Source organism: Colias croceus, chromosome 6 (assembly GCF_905220415.1).
Source record: "Colias croceus chromosome 6, ilColCroc2.1".
NCBI classification, from domain to species: Eukaryota; Metazoa; Arthropoda; class Insecta; order Lepidoptera; family Pieridae; genus Colias; species Colias croceus.
Genome location: NC_059542.1, coordinates 2322762 through 2346215, shown reverse-complemented (window position 1 = coordinate 2346215; position 23454 = coordinate 2322762). Strand labels below are relative to the sequence as shown.

The window sequence follows — 23454 nt, the reverse complement described above, 5'->3', positions numbered from 1 at the left end:
CCTACCTCATAATATTACATCTGTGCCAACCTAGTTGAATTCTAACATATAAATTAAAATCCTATATAATCCAGCTACTTATCATATTACATGATATACAATAGTGAACAAACATAGCATCTATCATGGCCGGTCAAATTTAAGAAGGATCCTCGAACAAAGGTGCTTTATGAGCCGTCTTCCGGTGGTCTTGTATCGCAGATATATAAGTGTAGCATTGTTGCCACGGCCTTGATGCCTTTCACTATTTTGTAACTGTCGAATTCAAAGAACATGGATCTAGGCGGCTAATTAAATAAAACATTTGAGATTCGAACACGACGCTCTTGACTCTACATTGTTTATTGCTGAGGATGAGCAAAGCCATTTAGTTATCTGTGGCAAAACTCTGTAAAAACTAAAAAGGTTACATTCGAATTTTTCAAATCAATGCACCGTGCACGCTGAAAGCTTTGAACCCTTATAATTATTGCTTTAAATAACATGAATAGATTAATTAACGTTTTCATTTTGACGTGGATAGAATAAATAGACGATTGAAATATTTATTGATTAAATGTTTTCCTGATATTGCGAAACTTCCACGATTTGGTGACATTGAAGAGCAATCATAAGGCCAGCATAATTTTCTCAGAACATTTATTATATTAATATCGTGTGTAATTCAAGGATGTAGCAACAAAAGATAATTATTGTTAGAAGTATTCTACTTATGCTGTGTGTACTACAGCGTCTTCATTTATAGTCAAACTATTCCAAGAGCAACAATTATTTGTTGCGCAAAGTTTTATCTTAGAATACTCCCACTAATAGAACGTAAAGTAGGTAGGTATGGCATAAACAATTTTCAACTACATTTTAAACAATTCATTTTAAAAATAACTGCGCATTATCCTTATTAATGTACGGTTTAAAATGTATGTAGAACAGATATTTATAATTTATTCATTTTTAATTCTATACAATTATATTAATAGGTACGTAGATTTTTCTTCATACTAAGTTATATTAGATAATAAAAGATGGCGTGTATCGCCATATTTGTATTATTATAAAAAAAAAGACCTGAAACCGGAAAGTAATAATTAATTATGAATGCGTATGTACATTTATTATTTATTTAATTTAAATAAACATTATATTTGCAGATTATTAAAAAGTAACACGTATGGTCAAATGAAGTGGAGACTTTCAAGAATATTAATAATAAAATATACATCAGTATTTATTGGGGCATTAATTATATTTATTTTTATGTCTTTAGTCGCTAAGCTATAGGTGTATATAAACCTGTAGGTAATGTATTAAGATGATTAAGGAAGTAATTACTTATAATAAAAATAAATTAAAATAGTGCTTATTTGAGGGTCATCGTTAATGTTATGATTATTTACTTAGTGCTTATATGTATTGGAAAATACTTATATATATTTAATCGACACTAAGAAATAAAAATGTATCCTCTAATGTCAACTATGAAATACCTACTATAGAAAACGCTACGTATTTACGTTAATTTTTTACATACTTACATTGGTAAATATTATTATTGTTAGACTCATTTATATTTGCTAATTACTAGTTTTGTAAATCTTTTAGCGGTTTTGTTTTTCAAAGTAAAGCAGAATTTGTACATTATTTCTGCAATGAAGGCTATAATATTATGTCAGAATGGCGTCAGCCTTTCCAGAGTAAATCCGCAACTTGTTTTGATACAGGCTGTCTTGAGCTGGGTGCATACTGAGCCAAACATTTGGCGATCAACAATTGCCTTTCAATTTGGAGACTTCATTCGTCTGTGTAGACCTGAAACCATAAAGTATTTTGAACCGCATTTCTGATAACGTATTTATGTAAAAGGGTTATATTTACAAATTCTTCATGTCATTATTCACTTACATAAAATAGATTTCACATCTACGGAAATTGGAAACTAACTAAATTCTAGAATGTGATAAATGAATTGGAAACTAAATTAACGAAATAAACTTTCATTATTTCAAACATGCAAAGTTTTTTTAACAATTATTAAGTATTTTAAAACCATAATATATATAAAACTATTTATATCACCCTGTGTCCACACAGCTTTATAATTAAGAAGTCGTTTCAGTCAGTTACCTTTTTTGTGGCGAGCGCAAAACAAAATCTGTCGGCTTGCAATACAACATTTATTTTTCAGACATTTAAAAACCATTTGCCGGCTAATTATAGATTTATGAATTAATATAGGTATTTTTTTCCTTGCAGGATAGTCTTCTTAAAGGATTGGCTGAAGATTGAAACTTGTAAGTATCTATTAATTAGTCTTATTTTAAACTCGATTCAAAAGGAGATCAAAAACTGGTTTTAAAAATCTGTTAACGATTAATCCTAAAAAGAAGTAGGTACCTACTTATAGAGATTTTTTCGATTCAGTTACATTTAAATGTACATACCTAGTACATACTAGTATAATATTCAGACATGGTCTATGATTTCAGCAACATTCAAATAAAAAAAACCTTAACTAGATAAGAAAGAATGTTATGTTTTATTTTATTTTACTCGGAATTGTGTAGTCTATTGTAACGTTGTCCTAGATATCTTTAAACAAATATTATTATTTGAGAATTAAATAAATGAATAAAGCAAACGTGTTATAAAACATTATGCTTGATTTTTATTAACATAACAAGATTTTATACATTTGCTACTCTACAAGTTCAGCATTTCAAGCCCACATATTGTATTAATATGTGAGAAAGAGATTAAAATGAACATAAGAGTAAGCTAAACAGATTATAAACAAAACTAAACAAGAACGACAGAAACATAATATTTAACCAAAATATTTCCTCCATTGATCGTAATAAGAGATACTCCAAGTCTCCAAAAATCCTTACATAACCCACATAATTATGATAGAACAATAATTAAGAAACGAATACAAAAATCTAACTAATTAATTATTATAACGAGGGTTATCTAACATCAGCATTGTGCATGAACCTTGCTGGTTGCTTGCACAAGGCTTGTCGTAGCTGCTTTTGACATAAACATAACCAAAATAGGAGTTGAGGCCATAACAAAACAAATCAATGCAAATTTCATAAGAACGTGTGCAAAATTTGTGTTATTTAATTGAACTTATTGGTTTTCTTTCGCCTGTCTAAATGGGAATAGATTTTGTAAGGATTGTTCTGAATTTTTTTATATATTTTTTCTGTCGTACCTGAAGGCTTCGCTGATTTAAGGCTAACCTAATAGTAGAATTGTTTTGTTTTTAGAAATTAATTGTCTACTAATGAATGAATCAGCTGAAAGTTGAAGTAGGTAAAGAAAATGACACATAATAATAATAATATTTTATGCTCAGAATGTCCATGTGATTAATTTAAGAAATAGACCGTACGAACGTCTTCATAAGAGAATTTTCTTCTCAGTAGAATATACCTACTGTACATAGCCGCGTTAAATGTAGCTATATAGCTGTATTGGTCCCAAAAAGCTATGTATGAAATATGAATAGAAATAATGAGCGAGTTCACTGCAAGTCAATCGGATCTCGTCTCGTTAGGTATAATTTAGTAATACTTGTATCACAAACCGGTTGCCCAAAGGTCGATCCGAGATTCAACTTCGCAGATTATCTGCTTCCTTGAAAATAAACACCAGAAACAACAAATATTAGGTAACGTTTTAATAACGTTTCGTACGGCCAAGTTTTAATCCTCTATGAAAAATTTAATTAATGAGCATTATCTCTTAAATGAAAATAAAAAAGAAGATGCATATGATTTCAATAATTCTGGTACCTATCTAACACGTACTTAACTGTGCCTTCGATGCTATATTTTATCTTTACTTATTGCAGTTTTATTAACTTTTATTTCAAAATGTAAAAAAATACATATAATGTACATGTAGGCTTTGTTGAATTTTGCGCTATTCATGTATTGTTGAATTATCCTACTTAATAATATATCTATACACGTAAAACAATACAGTCACTGCATATTAACATGATATTAGCCCGCTATAAGTTTGTGCATTGCACAATACTCCAACTATTCAATTTTGCCTAAGGCTTTCCAACCAATTATAAGCCTACGCCTTACCCCGCGGGGACACGATCCTTGCCAAATTTCATTGAAATCGATTTTGAAGTTTGCCGTAATAATGTTACACTATTTAAGTTTCAATTTTCGATAGTTTTGTGCGGATAACATTGTCCTACACTCTACCAGAGACTGTAAAACACAACAATAAAAAAAACAGCGGGCGGCTGTTGTAGGTAACCTATACTAGAAAACTGAAGAGTTTGTTTGTTTGAACGCGCTAATCTCAGGAACCAACATTGGTCCGATTTGAAAAATTCTTTCAGTGTTAGATAGCCAATTCATTGATTATAGCTATGGGCTAAATATCATATATCGGAGCCACGCGGGTGAAACCGCGGAGCGCAGCTTGTAGAATATAGAATACAAATAAACTTTTTGGTCAATGTTATTGATCTAATTTGTATAAACCGTCGGTACTATTAAATGAACTAATCCTTTACATAAACATCACAAAGGTTGCCATTCAAATCACGACAACAATAATCGTCGTCCTTGGCTCTACGGACAATTAAGTTCAAAATATTTGGACGACATCTCCAAAAAGCATATAATTGTTTCAAGGTGTTTCCGTTATTGACCTACAGTTAAATGTTAATGGTTTTAACCATAGATTTAACTTTCTGTGTGCAATGGCTTATATAATATCCCATAAAGCATGAGGTCGTGTTTTTAGTAAATTTATAAATATTTCTGTGAGGATTTTTAACGTCATCTTGAAAACAGTTATAAATCAACAATTAATATTCTTGCCAGAACCTTCGCTATATTATCGATTTTTAATTTATAGTAATGTTTACTCAAGTGTGATAAAAGTTTAATTGGAGGAACAATGTTTTTAATCTAAGTTACGAAGCCACAACTTAATTAACTTTTTGAAAGATTTCAAAAGCAGAATAGAATGAGTACGAACGTGGTCCAATAAAAACGTAATAGTAAATAATTCTGAAAGTAAGTCTGTCCGTCTGTCACTGTCGCTTTCATGACAAAAAGCTTGATCGTTTGACATTACTCCAAAGTTAACGAGAACATTTTTCAAGTTAGAAACTTGCGTTTTATATTACCCTTAATAATATTAAAATATAGGATGTACCTAGTAAAAAAACCGGCCAAGTGCGAGTCGGACTCGCGCACCGAGGGTTCTGTATTTAATACCTATTTACTACTTACGTATTTAATACCATAATTTGGTATGAATTTGAATTTTATACCTCTACGCGTTTATGAGGAAATGGGTAGTAAGTTTAAAATTATTAAAAAAATATATATTATGTGATGTAACTAAACATTTATGGTTTTCGTAATTTTTCCTTTATCTATGCTATAAGACGTTGCTTCGAACCAAATTTCAAGATTCTGAGTTCACGGGAAGCACCCTGTACCTACCTAGGTTTTGATTCCCTTGCAAGTGTCGAAAATTTGCGGCATAAACGGCTGTATCTTTTGATTGCGTTGGCTTTGAAGTTTGATTTTTTCACAGCTTCAAGGGACAGTAGACCTGAGTAATTGATATAAATTTCAGCTTCATACCTCCACGCGTTCCTGAGAAAAAGGGTCTTGACAGACGGACGGACAGACGGACAACAAAGTGATCCTATAAGGGTTCCGTTTTTTCCTTTTGAGGTACGGAACCCTAAAAATAAATGTCATTTGTGATGATTCACTAATAAATACGCAAACAGAGCTTTAGGGAAACTTTCCAGTCGAAAACATTGAATAAATCATTCGGTTCAAGTACTATAAGGACGTTCAGTTGCATTGAATTGATCACGACGCGCCTTGACATGCGTCCGTGTTCTCACGGCTCTGAACGAAATAACCATGTCCTGGAGTAACTTCAAAGTAACTACTGGAAATGAAGAAGAAAAAAAAAAACAATTATTGTGTGTTGAGTCTGGCATGCACTGATTCTATAACATCAGTCAATAGTCACAACACTACTATATCTATAAGTATACTAGCTTACCGCCCGCGGCTTCGCCCGCTTTCTCTAAAACTATCCTATCCCTCAAGTTGGATCGAACTGCACATGGTGTGCGAATTTTATTATAATATGTTTAGTGGTTTAGGAGTCCATTGAGGAAAAACATTGTGACACGAGATTTATATATATTAAGATAGAGATAGTACCTAGTGTAATGAAAAAATTAACATATGAGTAAATTACAATCAATTACACGTTCAAATAATTTTTCACTCTAACGCTCAGTTTATTGAAAATTTGCAATATTTGCGAACGAACATAACAAAAATATGGTAAAGAAAATTAAAAGCTTTTGTTGTTATACCCCAAATTATGCTGAAAGGTAACGATCGGAATATTTGTATTTTTTGATCGGAATATTTTTTAAATTGTGTATTTTTATCCCAATTCCCAAAACTGGTGTAGCCAGAGCGGATACTACTAGTATTAAAAATGTAATCCGTCATTCGTGCGATCGCCTATCTTTTGTTAAAAGTTTAAATTGGTCTCGTTATTGTTAATTCACCTTTTACCACCAGTATAAAACACGATATCAGAGATATAAGAAACAATACAATAGCGTTTAGACTTGCGCCCAATTTATCAATTTTCATCTAAGTAGCTTTCTGACCGAACAAAAGTTAATAAAAAGATCGTACTTATCTTGAAATCGCAGACTGAAAAGGAATTGTTAGTAAGTTTGTTGTCTATGGAATAGAGATTTTATAATAGGATTTATATGGACTAGTAGACAATCATGACTTTTACAATAGGTAGGTACTATCACGAGATTTTTGTACATTTTAGCACAGAATAATAACTATATTAACTTTTAGGGAAAAGCTACAAATTATTAAAAATATATATGCTGTATAAATAAGCTACATTTTAAGCATCCTTGACTGTTCAATATTTAACCTCGATATTCGGAAATTGGCTACGAATTTGATGTCTAAAACATTTTCAGTCGCAATAAGGGCTTTGCCCGCGGGTTGTTCTCATTTTCTCGTTATAGCAACCACATGCTAACAGTCAAATTAAACTGTCGTATATCAACTACTGTTCGTAATTAGAGACAAGTGAGGGATACATTTAAATTATAATTTTCAGTTTAATATCGTTTGAAAGGAAATAAATCGCGGAAGCTATCAACACTTGAGATTACTTCCGGAAATATTAATAGTATATTACCTAAGTATAAGAATTAAGACCTAATATTCAAAAATAAGTAAAAATACAAGAGAATTATTTGTAAGGTTTTATTTTTGTAAATAAAGATTTAAATTTAGATATGAATAAAAACGATGATTCAGTTATTTGCAGGAAAACGCGAATTACCTTGTAACTCAATTTGCTATCACAGCAATAACATCTTAAGAAGAGTTAATTATAACTTAATTTATAAAAGGTCTTTGAAGGTAAATGGTATAAGAAAACCCTTGTAAAATAAAAGATGACGCTTTAAAAACTAAGTACTTATTATTACTATTTAACCAAAGATTTATGTTACATTTTCTGTGATCTGTGGTTACATTGTATTAAAAATATTTAGTAGATATTTATTTATGTACTAAAATCTATCAAAAATGTTAAAGATTCGTTCTAAAATATCTGTAGATAATCTTTTGTGCACATGTTAATGGTATATTATGTAGGATTCATTCAATAACAACAATTATTTGATAAAATAATTATGACTTTGTTTAGTGCACTGCCTACGCAACTGTCAATTATCTTACAGACCACAGACAGATGGCACAGATTAAAAATATAATCGCAGGCTACACACAACGGTATTTTATAATTTGTATTCATAGTATGGTAACTAAGACACTGTTGTTGCAAATAATAAAAACATTATCAAAAAAAGAGTGTGTGTACTTACGTACACGCGTTAGAAGTTATACTTCTTTGGCGTATGGAAAAAATACTAGAATATACAACTTGAACATAGTTATCAATTTTCATACCACCTAGAACTAACTTCATGCTGTTAAATTTAGGTGTCGGTGTGCGCGCGCATCGTAAAAATTCACTCTCATCATTTTTCTCCATCGCGCCAAAAGAAGTATAACTTCAAAAGGTTTACTTGATTTCCATGGTTTTTCTCTACATATTTCTGCGAAAATATTTTTTTATTATCAGAATATATAGTTCACTACCTATACCATCGTATTTATTACCTACACATATTTTGCAGTAAAATTTTGTGATAGGAGAGTAACAAAATAAACAATGAAATGTTGCATATTAATTGAAAAATTCTAAAACAGCTTTAAATTTAAAATTTAAAAATATACTAAGTAGTTCAAAGATACAAATCATTAAAACCGAACCAGATCTAAATATGGTTAACAAAAGTAGCTTATCATTCATTATTCCTTGTAAATGTCACGAAATCTGTTTCCAACTGTTGCTCTAAGATTACGACAAAATGCTTCCGCCATCTTAGAACTAAAGCCTTTTAAAAATACTCAATTTTATACCTTATCTAAAAGTAATAAAGTATTTTTTACAATTTTTTATTGTTGTCGTGACATCAGTTTATCGAAATAAGTAAAAGGCTTTGAATTTCTTTACTTTTGTGAAGAAATCTTATCGTTTTTTTTTTCGAAGTGTATAGAAACGCAAAGATTAAACTAAATTTAAAAAAATATATAAAAATAATTGTTTTAAACATCAGAAACATTTATAATTAACTAGCGGTCTGCCACGGCTTCGCCCGTGGTACATATTCACGTTTTCTCTACATAAGAACCATCCTCGAACTTCAAGGAATATTATAAAAAGGGATTCATTTTTATATTCATCATCATCATCATCATCATCAGCCCATATACGTTCCCACTGCTGGGACACGGGCCTCCTATGAGGGTACAGGCCATAATCCACCGCGCTGGCCAAGTGCGTGTTGGCGGATCATTTTTATATTATAGATCATTATTTTTCTTAAGAAATTTCCGTGATTTTTTGCGTCTAATAATTATTTTTTATGAAGTACTTATATAGGTAAATAAACCTACAGATAAACCTTTATTACTATGAAAAAATAATACCTATCTGAGAGAATTAATAAACGTTTTTTTATAATATATTTTGATACCAATTTGCATAAAAGTTACTTCAATTCTCGTTAACAGAAATAATATCGTAATAATCTGGTAAAAAAAATTGTACTTAGTAATAAAAGTGGTTGTCTTTTTATATATAACGAATAATTATCTCAAAATTTTTCCATAATTTGGAAACTTGGGGTTTTAAAAAAATCGGAATTTATTTTACTTGTGTTTAATAAATCGGTTGACAAAAAGAACAAGACTTTTTCCTGAAATAAAATGATAAGTTTAAATCCTTCACAAAGAAAGAAATAAGGGCCAGAAGTATTTTCCTATCGATAAATGAATAAGTAAAGACGCTGTCACGGTGATTCATACAACATCACAGAATACATAATAGTAGCTAAACGCTACAACATTACAAATTCATTTTGTTTAATAGACGTGCGATTTTGAAGGATACCAAGCAAAAACATTATTTGCGGTGCACGTGTAACCCAAAACTGACATGTGGTGAAATTAATAGCACTGCTCTAATTACTAAGGAATTCGTATGTGTAATGACGTCACAGTTTGCAGAATAATAGGCAAGGTTTATAGTTTTCGTAACAATAAACGTACCTTTTAGATAGGTAACTCTTTTCATGTGTTATAATATAAGGATCAAGAGACATTGTCTATCAAAGATAGCTTTACATAACAACGGTGTAAGACATAAGTACTTATTTCTGGAAGTTATTTTGTAACAAGAGTACAAGATGTAATTAGCGCAGATTGAATAGTTATAGTACTTTATTTCTAGGACTATTTATAGTTAGTCCGCGAGTATTTCAGTTTCGCAGACTCACATGCTTCGCATCTCACGTCGCCCTTTATAAATACACCACCATAAAGCAGTTTATTGTCCCAGCGCTTCTAACCTCGTCGCCTCGATCGACTTTATCTCTTCACTTTTTGTTGACATAAATGAGTTATTAACGATCACGTGCAAACAATTTCATTACCAACATTTACAAGTATTCTTAACGAGAAAATTCCGAACACTTTCACTGCTTGATAGTGTTTTTTCCCCCCATTCTCGAGCGAGCGCCTAATGCTATTATCAGTCATCTGACACATACTGTTTAGTTATTTTCTACCAATTACCGCGTTTCGTTTGACTCTGTTGCGATTTTGTGCAACGCTTTGTTCCCTTTCTCTTTTGACACTGTCGTAATAGCTTTTAAACTTCACTTACAATTAGACGGAGCACGAATAAACGTCTCGACTAAATAAAGGACACCAAAATAATAGACGATAGTCGATAATTATTTAGAACATCAAAACCATTTCATGTTTGCTAGATTTTCGAGAAGATTGATAAGAAACAAACAATAAGTCACATAAAACGAACATTACGAATGTTCTAGAGATTAAATAAAGATTAGCATAATGAAAGAAAATTGCGCTTATCTCGTAGTGATAAGAAAAATTGCAGTAATTAAAAATGCTAGTCGCATTTTGAAGGTTATGCTCTGTTCATGCTTCAGCTAGATTTTTTATTCTCGGGTGCAAATAACGATTTAAAAATGTCATTCGTGTTCACTGTTCACACTTAAATAATACACATCGAAACTCGGAAGTGAGAGGATGCCATGTTAATATCAAAATGTACACCATGACTGTTAATAATTGAAATCTGCAAATCATCAGCATTAAGTAGAAATGTATGAAAAACGGTGAACAACATGAGACTCCGTAATTAAATGTGATTAGATGTTTAGTTTCTAATTGTATTGCGTTTTACATAAAATGAAAACATGAATTGTTTTTAAATAGTATGTTGTAATATGAACTTAATTTTCATGTTCATAAATTAAAATAAATAAATCCAATTTTTATAAAATGTAGAGCATTATTAAATTCTTAATTGTCATTTTATTAGTTTTCGCGCAAGGTGAAACTTGCTTTTACGTATTTTCTATATTTACAATACTATCTATCGTATATTTTAAAAGAAATTAGTAATACGTAATACTTCCTTTGTATGACTGGACGGTTGGCTTTTTTTTTTTTTTTTTTTTTTGTATGGTGTTTCTCAATGTTAGCCAGAAGGGCTTTTACATTTTAACGCGGACGCGGGGGTGAACTGAAGGTTCACCCTGGTAAGGACGGTTGGCGCGTTACGTGCCTAAAATAAATTACAAATCAATGATCAAAGGGGAAATCATTTACAGTCATGTTATCGCCTTCTTCCGACGAAATAATTGAAGACGTAATATACAAGAGAGGCTGTTTTGGCAGTATGGCAATTAAAAATAAGAATAAATTACATAAGAAGAGAAATTCCTTTCATTTAAAGTTTGTTTAGCAACTCATATTTGAGCGCAAATTCTATCATTACAATCAACTTTAGCAATTACCTTAGTAATTGCTAGTTCGTACGGTCTACTATCTCTTGAACATTAAAATTATTAATACTTTGAATTAATCCTAGATTTTCTACTAAATATATGTATAGTTGAAATTTGAAAGCGAGAAACTAGATCTAAGAGAGATAAACGTATAAAGGTTAGGCTTCGTTGGAACTTGGAAGCCTACAACTACCTACACCCACGCTAAAACTGAGTACCAGATGGGCACTGCCTATCCATTCACTTTCATATAATGAATTACCTCTCATAGTATCTATATTCCTATTAACTGAGCGTGTTTATAATTCGCCGACGATAACGATTTACCAGCGGCCGGCTAATGGCCATAAGCTTATTACTTATGCCTGATGTAACACAAATGGTAATGGTGTGTAGGAATTCGAAGTATGAACCATGTGTTTGAAACCCGTTAATACAAAGATACATAATTTTCTCGTAAATATACAAGGACATTTCATATCAGGACCTTATTATTTTATTTAATAATTAAATTAATTGCTTATAAACTTTGGCTAACACTTAACAAAATCTAAAATTTTCAATAGGGATTTGGGGTAATCTGGAATCAGGAAAAGCAATGGAAAGTAGGTATATATATATGTATTCCTAAAGTTTAGGGGGTGCTAATGCTCGCGTCCGTAGGTGTTAACACTTGATTCCCTACACGTGCCCCCCGGGTTGTGCAAAACGAGCATTCTTATTCTGGTGGGAGACTTTATGTCGTGGCTAGTCACCACCCACCTGACGACGCCATGCCGCCAAGCGATGATGTTCGCAGCGTTGTCGTGTTCCGGTGTGAGGTCTGGTGAAACCATTTGGGATGATAAATGTATTGTATAATTTGCTTTACGTCTATGAGTCGAATCCAGTGGCATAGTATTTCGTCGCCGGGTGTCTAGATGTGGAGGGTAGCGGGATCCGAAGAAACGGTTAACCGCTGGCCGACCGCAGGTTGTAGGGGGCCCAATTAGCGGGTTAGCCACCCGTGAAAGGCTGCCCCGCCGCCTGTGTATAATCCTGAGTTGGCTCCAACGTGCCGGTTGGCGACCGGACGAGAGGACCCGTTGGCGATATTCAGGGGGTTTCGGGCGTCCCCGCAGTCTCCAATCTAGACTCCCATAAGTGTACAAATCTTTGCTCACTTAGGAGGCACTATTCGTGAAGCCTAATCCAATTACTATTTATCTCCCCGCCTATTCTTCGTCCATTCCAAATAAAAACATGAAAAAGGTCCATAAAAGTAGTAAGTTTCCTCAGCGGCTGCACATCCTCTCTTTAACAGTGCACCTCTCAAATATTCGAGGTCTGCACTCCAATCTCACCGCTGTCCACCACCATCTCGAGACAGAAAAGCCTCACTTACTATTTCTCACGGAGACTCAGATCAAGTGTCCTGCTGACGCGACATACCTCATGTACCCCGGTTATGCTCTTGAATACAACTTTCACCCCAAGGCAGGCACATGTGTTTATGTCCGCGATGACATTTGCCTATTGCGTCTCCGTCACCTTGAAGAACCCAGTTTCTCTGTCCTATGGGCCCTCGTCGATACAGGCTGTGAAAAAATTGTGTATGCATGTGCTTACCGATCGCATAGCGGAAATTCTGAGACAACTCGTCTATTCAATTACCTCAGTGAAGCAGCAGACCGCACACAGAAACTATACCCTACAGCCCAACTCGTCTTTTTGGGAGATTTTAATGCGTGTCATGCAGACTGGTTATACCCATTCAAGAAGACTGACCATGCTGGAAAAGAGACGTTTAACTTCGCCACATCTTTCAACCTTTACCAGCTGGTGAATGAAGCTACTCGGGTCCCGGATATTGAAGACCACACAGCTAATTGTCTTGACCTTTTTATGACAACTGAACCAGACCGATATGTGGTTACGGTTTCCGCTCCACTGGGATCATCCGACCACTGTCTGGTTAAGTCAGTGTCGACATATTCTCCTCCAGACAGCACTATAAGAGGAAGAAAAAGAATATGGAGATACAAGTCAGCTGATTGGGACGAGATGCGTCACTTTTTTGCATCATATCCCTGGCGGCAAGTATGTTTCTCCTCCACCGACCCATCGAAAGTTGCAGATGATGTTACCGACGTTATCCGTCAGGGAATGGAATATTACATTCCATTCTCTGACGTTCTCGCGGTTGACAAAGCTAGACCATGGTTTAACAAGGAATGTAGGCAAGCTGATCATGTTAAACAGAACGCCTTCAAAGCATGGGTCGATGCTCGCACTCGCAAATTACCCGATGTTGGTGCAAAAAAGAGATCCTTCAATAGAGCGGCCAAGTCATGCAAAAAAGTTTTGAAAAAAGCTCGACATGATCATATCCGACGGACAGGTGAAAAGCTTGCAAAATATCCACCCGGTAGCAAAGCTTTTTGGTCTCTAGCAAAAACTATTGAGTCTAACTTCTCTCAGTCTTCACTTCCACCACTCTTGAAACCCGACGGTAACCTGGCTCATACAGCAAAAGAGAAAGCCGATGTTCTGGCCTCACTGTTTGCTAATAATTCACATCTCGACGATACCAATTTAAGTCCACCGATAATACCCCACCGTGGCTCACACATGTCAAAAATTCGTATTACCAACAAAGAAGTATTAAAAATTATGCAAAATCTTGATGTGAATAAAGCCAGTGGGCCCGACGGGATTCCTGCAGTGGTTTTGAAGACCTGTGCACCCGAGTTGTCTCCTATTCTGACGCGCCTATTTCGCCTTTCCCTTTCGTCTGGAATTGTACCTAAGGCTTGGAAGCTTGCCAACGTGCAGCCAGTGCCTAAGAAGGGATGCCGTGCTGATCCGTGCAATTACCGTCCGATTTCAATCACGTCTTTACTATGTAAGATTATGGAACGTGCATTGAACTATCGACTTCTCGCGTACCTAGAGGCCAACGATCTACTGAACGATCGGCAATACGGTTTTCGCCCTAAAAGATCAACTGGCGACCTTCTAGTACACGCCACGCACCTATGGGGAGAAGCCATTGAGAACCATGGTGAAGCATTAGCGGTATCATTGGATATCTCGAAAGCCTTCGACAAGGTTTGGCACGAATCCCTTCTAAGCAAGCTCCCTTCCTACGGCTTACCTCCAGTCCTCACAGCTTGGATAGCCGACTTCTTGAGGGAACGATCTATTCGGGTAGTCATTGACGGCTGCTCGTCTAATCAATTGGCAATCAACGCCGGCGTACCTCAGGGGTCTGTTCTCTCCGCAACCCTCTTTCTGATACATATAAATGACCTTCTCCAATCAAACATCTTTGGGTATGCAGACGATTGTACGGTTGTGGAGAGATACCTGTCAAATGCTCGTGCAACTAATGTTACCATCCAGAACGAGAGAGAGGCCATGGTGCAGCGAATAAACCAGACTCTACAAAAAGTATCTCAATGGGGAGATGCCAACTTAGTGAAGTTTAATGCTGCCAAAACACAGGCGTGTCTTTTTTCTGCCAAAAGGAGTCCCCTCACCTTAACTCCCTCTTTCCGCGGTGTGTCGATAGAACTAGCCGATAACTTAGAAATGCTTGGAGTTTCACTATCGCCAACCCTCAACTTTGGCCAGTTTATTACGTCCAAAGCTCAACTCGCAGCCAAAAAACTTGGCATACTAGCTAAGGTGCGGCAGTATTTCACATCTGAACAGCTTTTAACTCTTTATCAAGCTCAAGTTCGATCTTGTGTGGAATACTGCTGCCACCTCTGGGCAGGTACCGCCAAATGTCACCTCGATGTTCTGGAAGCTATGGAACGTCGCGCCAAGCGAATTATTGGAAACGACCGGCTATTCGAAAACCGGCTTCTGAGCCTTGGTCATCGCCGCAAAATTGCCAGTCTCTCAGTTTTTTATCGACTTCATTTCGGGGAATGTGCAACTGAATTACATGGCCTTATCCCAGCTTCCCCTTTTTTCCAAAGAACGTCCAGGCGCACGGCGGGATACCACCCTTACCTGGTAGAAATGCCGACTGCACGCACAGCACGCTTTGCGTCCTCCTTCTTAATGCGAGCTGCCAAAGAGTGGAATTCTCTGCCGGCGTCCGTCTTTCCAGAGAAGTATAACATGGGAATTTTCAAGAGACGAATTAACAGGCACTTTCTAGGCGGGCGTGACTTACCACCTTAGATCTCGTCACCACTTTCCATCAGGTGGGACTGGGGTCAAACGTCCGCCTATCTATGTATAAAAAAAAAAAAAAAAAAAAAAAAAAAGTTTCATTTCCAGGTGCTTAAGAGAAGATCTCAATATGGTAAAGTTTGAAAGATTTCTCGAAGTTTTTTAAATCAAAAGCCGATGGAGCAGCAATACGGTTTTGTTAAATTTTCTAATCGTATGATATTCATTCCTTTCAACGTGGTTATAGGTGATTTATTTATGAATTTTGCGTTCAGCCATATGTTCACCGAGAAGTAACTTTATTTTTCTTCTTTTTAAAGGAATGTGTATTTTATAATAACTTGTGAGTTGTGAATCGCTTAAAGAACAGTACAAGTTCAGTAACAGCATACCAGACTAGATCCTGTTTTCCCACTTTACTATAAAATCGCTTTATAGTTACATGTAATTAAAACGTTGTTATTTTATATTATTTCCAATTTTCTACATCTACACAAAATTAAGTAAATTATGGACAAAAAATTGTTAGTTAACTATAACAGTTACTTTATTTTAAATACGTAATAAGGAATTTTAAGTATTTTTATCAGATGTTCTGTCGCAAATCGTGACCACAGCACTTTAAAACGCTTATGAAAAACATTCCGGTGCATAACTTTTATATAGTTTCATTCAAATTACTAAATATATTTTAAATTGTTCATTTCAGACGAAACTCTCATACAAGATACAGTCTATAATTCTAAAGAAAATCAATAAAGACGTTCACTCTCCAAGGCTCTTGATTTGCATAAAAACACTATTGCTCATTACTCGATAAAAACTTTAATCTTTGAGATTAATTATTTAAAGTGAGGGTCGAATTTTTTGTATGGAAATGGATTTTATAATGGGTACATAAATATAAGAGCAATCTTGCGTATCAACAGACTATATTTATTAGTACTTACTTCAAAAGAATAAAAGGTAGAGATTCTTAATTTGTTATTCCTTTATGTAGAGCGATAATATTATCTCCAGTATTTTACAAAATCGCTTATTGAAAAATGTATCCCATTGTTCAGCACGATTCTATTGGCAATAAACGTAAATTTCTTTGTACCTTCTTTGTTAAGAAAGTATTCTACTTCACATTATTGTTTTATCTGAAAATCTTGTTTAGTTAAATGTATCAATTTTTAAATATATCTGTTTACAATGGAATCAACGGAAGAAATGTTAATCAACTCAAACTCGATTTCGCTCTTGTAATTTCAAGTAGCTAGGCAGGTAGCTATAGATAGGTTTATTTATATTAAAATAACATTGTTATTCATTTACTAAAGTTTTCCCACGACGCACATGATATAATCATAGGAAGAATTTTGGCTCAAGATGCTTTGAGAGATTGCTTTAGCTTCCTATCTACGTGACATTCAACTTGGTGGGAATGTATTTTTTTATATTTTAATGCGTAATTTTTCCTTAACGACATAATAAATATTACGAAGACTTGTTTAATTCGGTTTGTTTCAATAGATGCAATTTTCTTTGCACATAATTGATATTTTTCTTACAAACCGATATTCTAATTTCTAATGAGATAATTATTGTAATATTCTTTTTTTAATCGATTCACAATTCAGCGCTACAGAACCAATATTGTTAAAACAATTTTCTTTACTCACATGGTCCCGGTCGGTACCATGGTAGTGAATTTCCAAAACCTATACACAGTTTTACGAAATAATATTGTAATATGCCTATAACTATTTGAGGCACGAGTTGGATTTAATAGATGAGCTTTTGTTAACTCATCTACGTGTACAGTGCAAAAAATAAATTGAATAAAATCATTCATAAACAAAACTTCACGTCATATTAGAAGAATACAAAAATTATATAATGCCTCAACACGGAGTTGTTTCGGCTAAAAGCAGTAAAAGTGGAAGTGTACCAGACAATGAGCACAAAGTAGTAATTAAAACGGATTTACGTCTATTATTCCTTATCTCTGATGCGTTATCACGTGTACTGGATTTTAAACGTGCAAACTGGAGGTTGAGATCTTTGATAGACTTATTTTGTAGTTTTTGCAAGCGTTTTTATTATTCTTTGATCCTGTTGTACTTAATCGATGTATGGCTTCGTATCCGCAATCCGTTTAACTGTTAAAGAATACATAGTCACTCTTATGTAAATAGTTGATTAACATAAAAGCTTTTAAATAAAGTTGATTATTCTTAGTGCTAATTTAATCGTGCCTGTATCATCATTTATACTCTACTAGCTGTGCCCGCGACTTCGTCCGCGTGGAATAGCGACTGCATAGTAGTTACTACTTTACATACAATTATTTAGTAAACACGTACTACCATAAACAATTCATAGAATTGTTAATAGAATTTATTACTAAAGAAAGAAAAGACTACTTATTACTACTAAACTAATCTAAGCTAAAAAACTTACGTACTTTCCGGAAATCCGGGGCATTTTCCGGGGATATCCGGAAAATGCCTGTAAAATATCTGGAAAATCCCCCGGAAAATGTGTGAAAATGTCCGGGAAATACCCGGAAAATATCCGGAAAATGCGTGAAAATGTCCGGAATAAGCGTGGAAAATGCCTGGAAATCCCCGGAAAAATGTCAGGGAATGTCCGGAAAATGCTTGGAAAATGCCTGGAAAATGCCTGGGAAATATCTGGAAAATATCCGGAAAAAGCGTGGAAAATGCCTGGAAATTTCCTGGGAATTACCCAGAAAATGCGTGAAAATGTCCGGAAAAGCGTGGAAAATGCCTGGATAATCTCCGGAAAATGTCAGGGAAATGTCAGGGAAATGCCTGGGAAATGCCTGGAAAATATCTGGAAAATATCCGGAAAATGCGTGAAATGGTCCGGAAAAGGCGTGGAAAATGCCTGGAAAATCCCCGGAAAATGCGTGAGGAATTGCCCGGAAAATGCCCGGAAAATATCCGAAAAATGCGTGAAAATGTCCGGAAATAGCGTGGAAAATGCCTCTTCAAATTTGCGAAGTAATTAAAGCAGACAACCAAAAAAAGAAAAAGAAAGCTAAAATCTTTCATATTAAATGTATATGGGATATTCATATTTCATATTATGTACTTAATGTATGGGAGGGTTTAAATATATTTTTTTTTTATATTTCTCGATTTATTTAAAAAAAATGATTACGGCCATTATTAGGTTAAGTACTTTCGATATCAGTTTAAAGTTTTTTGTTATCTGTAATACTTACAAAAAAAAATCGCCTGTGCACACTGAACGATTACACCTTGTACACCAATGCCTTAGCAAATCTTCGCCGTGATTATTTAAATGATCATAATTTTTTTATTAATGAACCAATTGACATGAATTAAACACTAAATGACAAAAAAAATTAACTACAGTTTTGGGTTCGGGATCAATTTAATAATTACACCTGCTAATATTTTTTTACATATTTTCATTGTATAAAATCGTAACATAATTTCCTTTATGTATTGTTCTATTAACACATAGATAATATCTTCCCAAGGTACTAAATTTTAATAAAAAAGTTGTTTTTGTTATTTATATCTAAAAAAGAGTATTTATATTAGACAGAAATAAACATAAAATTTTTATAAGTTTTATGGAAGCTGAATGTAATGCAAATGGGCAAATATAAAAGTAAAATTAGGTATTTAAAATAAATAAATGAAACAACTATGTACCAATTACAGAAAAACTACGCAACTAAGTGTTGGAATAATCTACCGCCGCCGATACGTGAATCAATGTCTAAAAATTCTTTTAAGCATAAATATAAAAAACATTTGATTAACGAATTCGTCGGAAAACCTTAGTTGCGTTGTATATAACGCAAACAAAGCCGAAAGACATTGTATATACACGTATTATATAGTATGCAATATAGTTGTATTCTTATAATTTCTTATATTTATAAACTATGGTTATTTATATATATGTATATTAGTGTATTAGTTGAATTTTTGAATGTATTATAAGTATATTATGTAGTTCACAATATGGGTAATATTAGTATTATATAGTATTATATTATATTCTTTACATGCAAACATATAATTATTTTTTTTTTCTAAATTAATTGTTTAATTAACCGATAGCAGAGAGAGACACTTTAGACTTAAGCGTTTTGTTGTCTGGTGGGGCCCTGAAAACCAGCGCTATGCTGACCACATCGGCATAGCATATGCTGAGCGGCCTTACCCTTTAGGTCGCCAGTCGCCACACAAATTATATTAGTTTTTATTTTTATGTTTGTTTAATTTTAAGAGTGTATTTTGATATTGTTTTTTTTGTTTCTTTGTTTGTGTTGGTGGTGGTAATTTGGTGTGCCTAATAAAATTTATTTTATTCTTATTCTTTATTCTTATTCTTTTTCGTTTGAAAATTGCTGGATCATGAGTATAATTCTTTATCTCTTACCTTGGGCAGTCTGGAAGAGATCGCTAGTAAGCGATAAGACCGCCTTATGTACATACCGTGTTAATCCATTTGGTATGATTGTAAATATTTTACTTGGTGTGGTACGTATATTACCACACCAATTGATAAATAATATGTACTCTGATCCCAGTACGATCTGTACCGCGATAGCCATAACGATAATAAAACAATCAGATGACAGTAAAGCACGATTATAAATCATACTTGTACAGTAGTTGTGAGTGCAATATTTACGTTTCAAAATAACATTTTTTTGGTACTAAAACGTAGGTAGATTCTCACGCACGCACGCTGATACGTGGTTGGCTGCCCCTTTTCTCATTCCCGAAAAATATCCTCTAAAATTACCCAAGATTCTTCCAATGATTGTACCATACGTTGGAAATTAACTTTAGTCAACAATTGACCACGCGCCAGGATACTTATTTCTACTACATCCTCATGCAAATCGTTAATTTTTATGAACATTGAATCTGTAAATAAAAAAAATGAAAACATTACTTTACCTAATTTTATTAAAAAGCTACTAACAAATAAAATTCTATCAAGAACTAAAGTGACCTTCTTTGGGCGTTTAATATAGTCTTGTAAAAGTTATACATAAAAATAAAATTTCATCATTTTCTTATTTTGTCGTAACTTCAATTCTAATTAAAAATATGAGTCTAACTATATAATTAATTAATAAAGAATAAATATAAAAGCTACAACTTACCTTTTGTGGGAACGCAAGAAGGATTTTTTAAAATGTCACAAATTACTGTTAATAGTGTCTTGTTTGACATCAAATAATAAACATCTACCCTCACTTGTAAAATTTTATTTAGTATATTCACATAAAATATAAGCACCTGAAGTGGACTCTGGGAAGACATGGGTTAAAAAGTTAAATAAATAAGTACAATTAAAAACCCCACCAACATCATATTATTTAATTTTTAATTATAAATTTGCAAGAAGCGTTAAACATGTAAATTGATTTGATTTTAATGAAGTCTCATAGATGGCGCTGTTTCAAATTTGTCTTTATACTACTAAGATTCATTAAACTGTTTCTCTGCCAAAATTACGTAAATGACGTAGTTTTTATAGTGTAAAGCTAGATAATAGCGTGGCTTACCCAAAAACAACATTTAAACATGAGTCTTTAGATTGTACGCTGTGTAATACACGGAATACGTTAGAAAAATAAAGGTTCACAGCTCCTCCCCCGGAGGTGATAGCATGATAATGTGTATATAAAAGCCTCACCCGACCTGTTAGTAATATTCATGCAAAATTTGAAGTCAATCTATGCGGTACTTTTCGAGATTAGCTCGGACAAATATACAGACAAACAGACAAACAGACAAACCGACAAACAGACAAACAGACAAAAACTCTAAAAACTATGTTTTTGGCTTCTATATTGATTATAGATCATGGATTATGTATTCTTTTAAAAAAATATTCAATGTACAGTTTTGACTTTCCTACGATTTTATTATATGTATAGATTTAATATTTATAATACTAAACACGATTCAACTTATCGTTCTAAAGGTACCAATTTGATTTATTTTCCAGTCGTTTTAGACGTGTGTAACGTCTAAAACGACTTGTGAAAATATCCTACACGCTGTTATTCTTATAGGCCCATTTCGTTAATGCAATCTTTACATATAATAAAATCGTAGGAAAGTCAAAACTGTACATTGAATATTTTTTTAAAAGAATACATAATCCATGATCTATAATCAATATAGAAGCCAAAAACATAGTTTTTAGAGTTTTTGTCTGTTTGTCTGTTTGTCGGTTTGTCTGTTTGTCTGTTTGTCTGTATATTTGTCCGAGCTAATCTCGAAAAGTACCGCATAGATTGACTTCAAATTTTGCATGAATATTACTAACAGGTCGGGTGAGGCTTTTATATACACATTATCATGCTATCACCTCCGGGGGAGGAGCTGTGAACCTTTATTTTTCTAACGTATTCCGTGTATTACACAGCGTACAATCTAAAGACTCATGTTTAAATGTTGTTTTTGGGTAAGCCACGCTATTATCTAGCTTTACACTATAAAAACTACGTCATTTACGTAATTTTGGCAGAGAAACAGTTTAATGAATCTTAGTAGTATAAAGACAAATTTGAAACAGCGCCATCTATGAGACTTCATTAAAATCAAATCAATTTACATGTTTAACGCTTCTTGCAAATTTATAATTAAAAATTAAATAATATGATGTTGGTGGGGTTTTTAATTGTACTTATTTATTTAACTTTTTAACCCATGTCTTCCCAGAGTCCACTTCAGGTGCTTATATTTTATGTGAATATACTAAATAAAATTTTACAAGTGAGGGTAGATGTTTATTATTTGATGTCAAACAAGACACTATTAACAGTAATTTGTGACATTTTAAAAAATCCTTCTTGCGTTCCCACAAAAGGTAAGTTGTAGCTTTTATATTTATTCTTTATTAATTAATTATATAGTTAGACTCATATTTTTAATTAGAATTGAAGTTACGACAAAATAAGAAAATGATGAAATTTTATTTTTATGTATAACTTTTACAAGACTATATTAAACGCCCAAAGAAGGTCACTTTAGTTCTTGATAGAATTTTATTTGTTAGTAGCTTTTTAATAAAATTAGGTAAAGTAATGTTTTCATTTTTTTTATTTACAGATTCAATGTTCATAAAAATTAACGATTTGCATGAGGATGTAGTAGAAATAAGTATCCTGGCGCGTGGTCAATTGTTGACTAAAGTTAATTTCCAACGTATGGTACAATCATTGGAAGAATCTTGGGTAATTTTAGAGGATATTTTTCGGGAATGAGAAAAGGGGCAGCCAACCACGTATCAGCGTGCGTGCGTGAGAATCTACCTACGTTTTAGTACCAAAAAAATGTTATTTTGAAACGTAAATATTGCACTCACAACTACTGTACAAGTATGATTTATAATCGTGCTTTACTGTCATCTGATTGTTTTATTATCGTTATGGCTATCGCGGTACAGATCGTACTGGGATCAGAGTACATATTATTTATCAATTGGTGTGGTAATATACGTACCACACCAAGTAAAATATTTACAATCATACCAAATGGATTAACACGGTATGTACATAAGGCGGTCTTATCGCTTACTAGCGATCTCTTCCAGACTGCCCAAGGTAAGAGATAAAGAATTATACTCATGATCCAGCAATTTTCAAACGAAAAAGAATAAGAATAAAGAATAAGAATAAAATAAATTTTATTAGGCACACCAAATTACCACCACCAACACAAACAAAGAAACAAAAAAAACAATATCAAAATACA

General features: G+C 33.5%; 1 protein-coding gene across 1 annotated transcript in view; it reads left to right on the top strand.

Annotated features, from left to right (window-relative positions):
- Positions 1–23454, top strand: part of LOC123692449 — a 50559-nt gene that overhangs the window by 13478 nt on the left and 13627 nt on the right. Inside the window, exon 2 of the mRNA XM_045637197.1 lies at positions 2251–2288. The gene's annotated coding sequence lies outside the window, so the exon portion shown is untranslated. The remainder of the gene's footprint in view (positions 1–2250; positions 2289–23454) is intronic.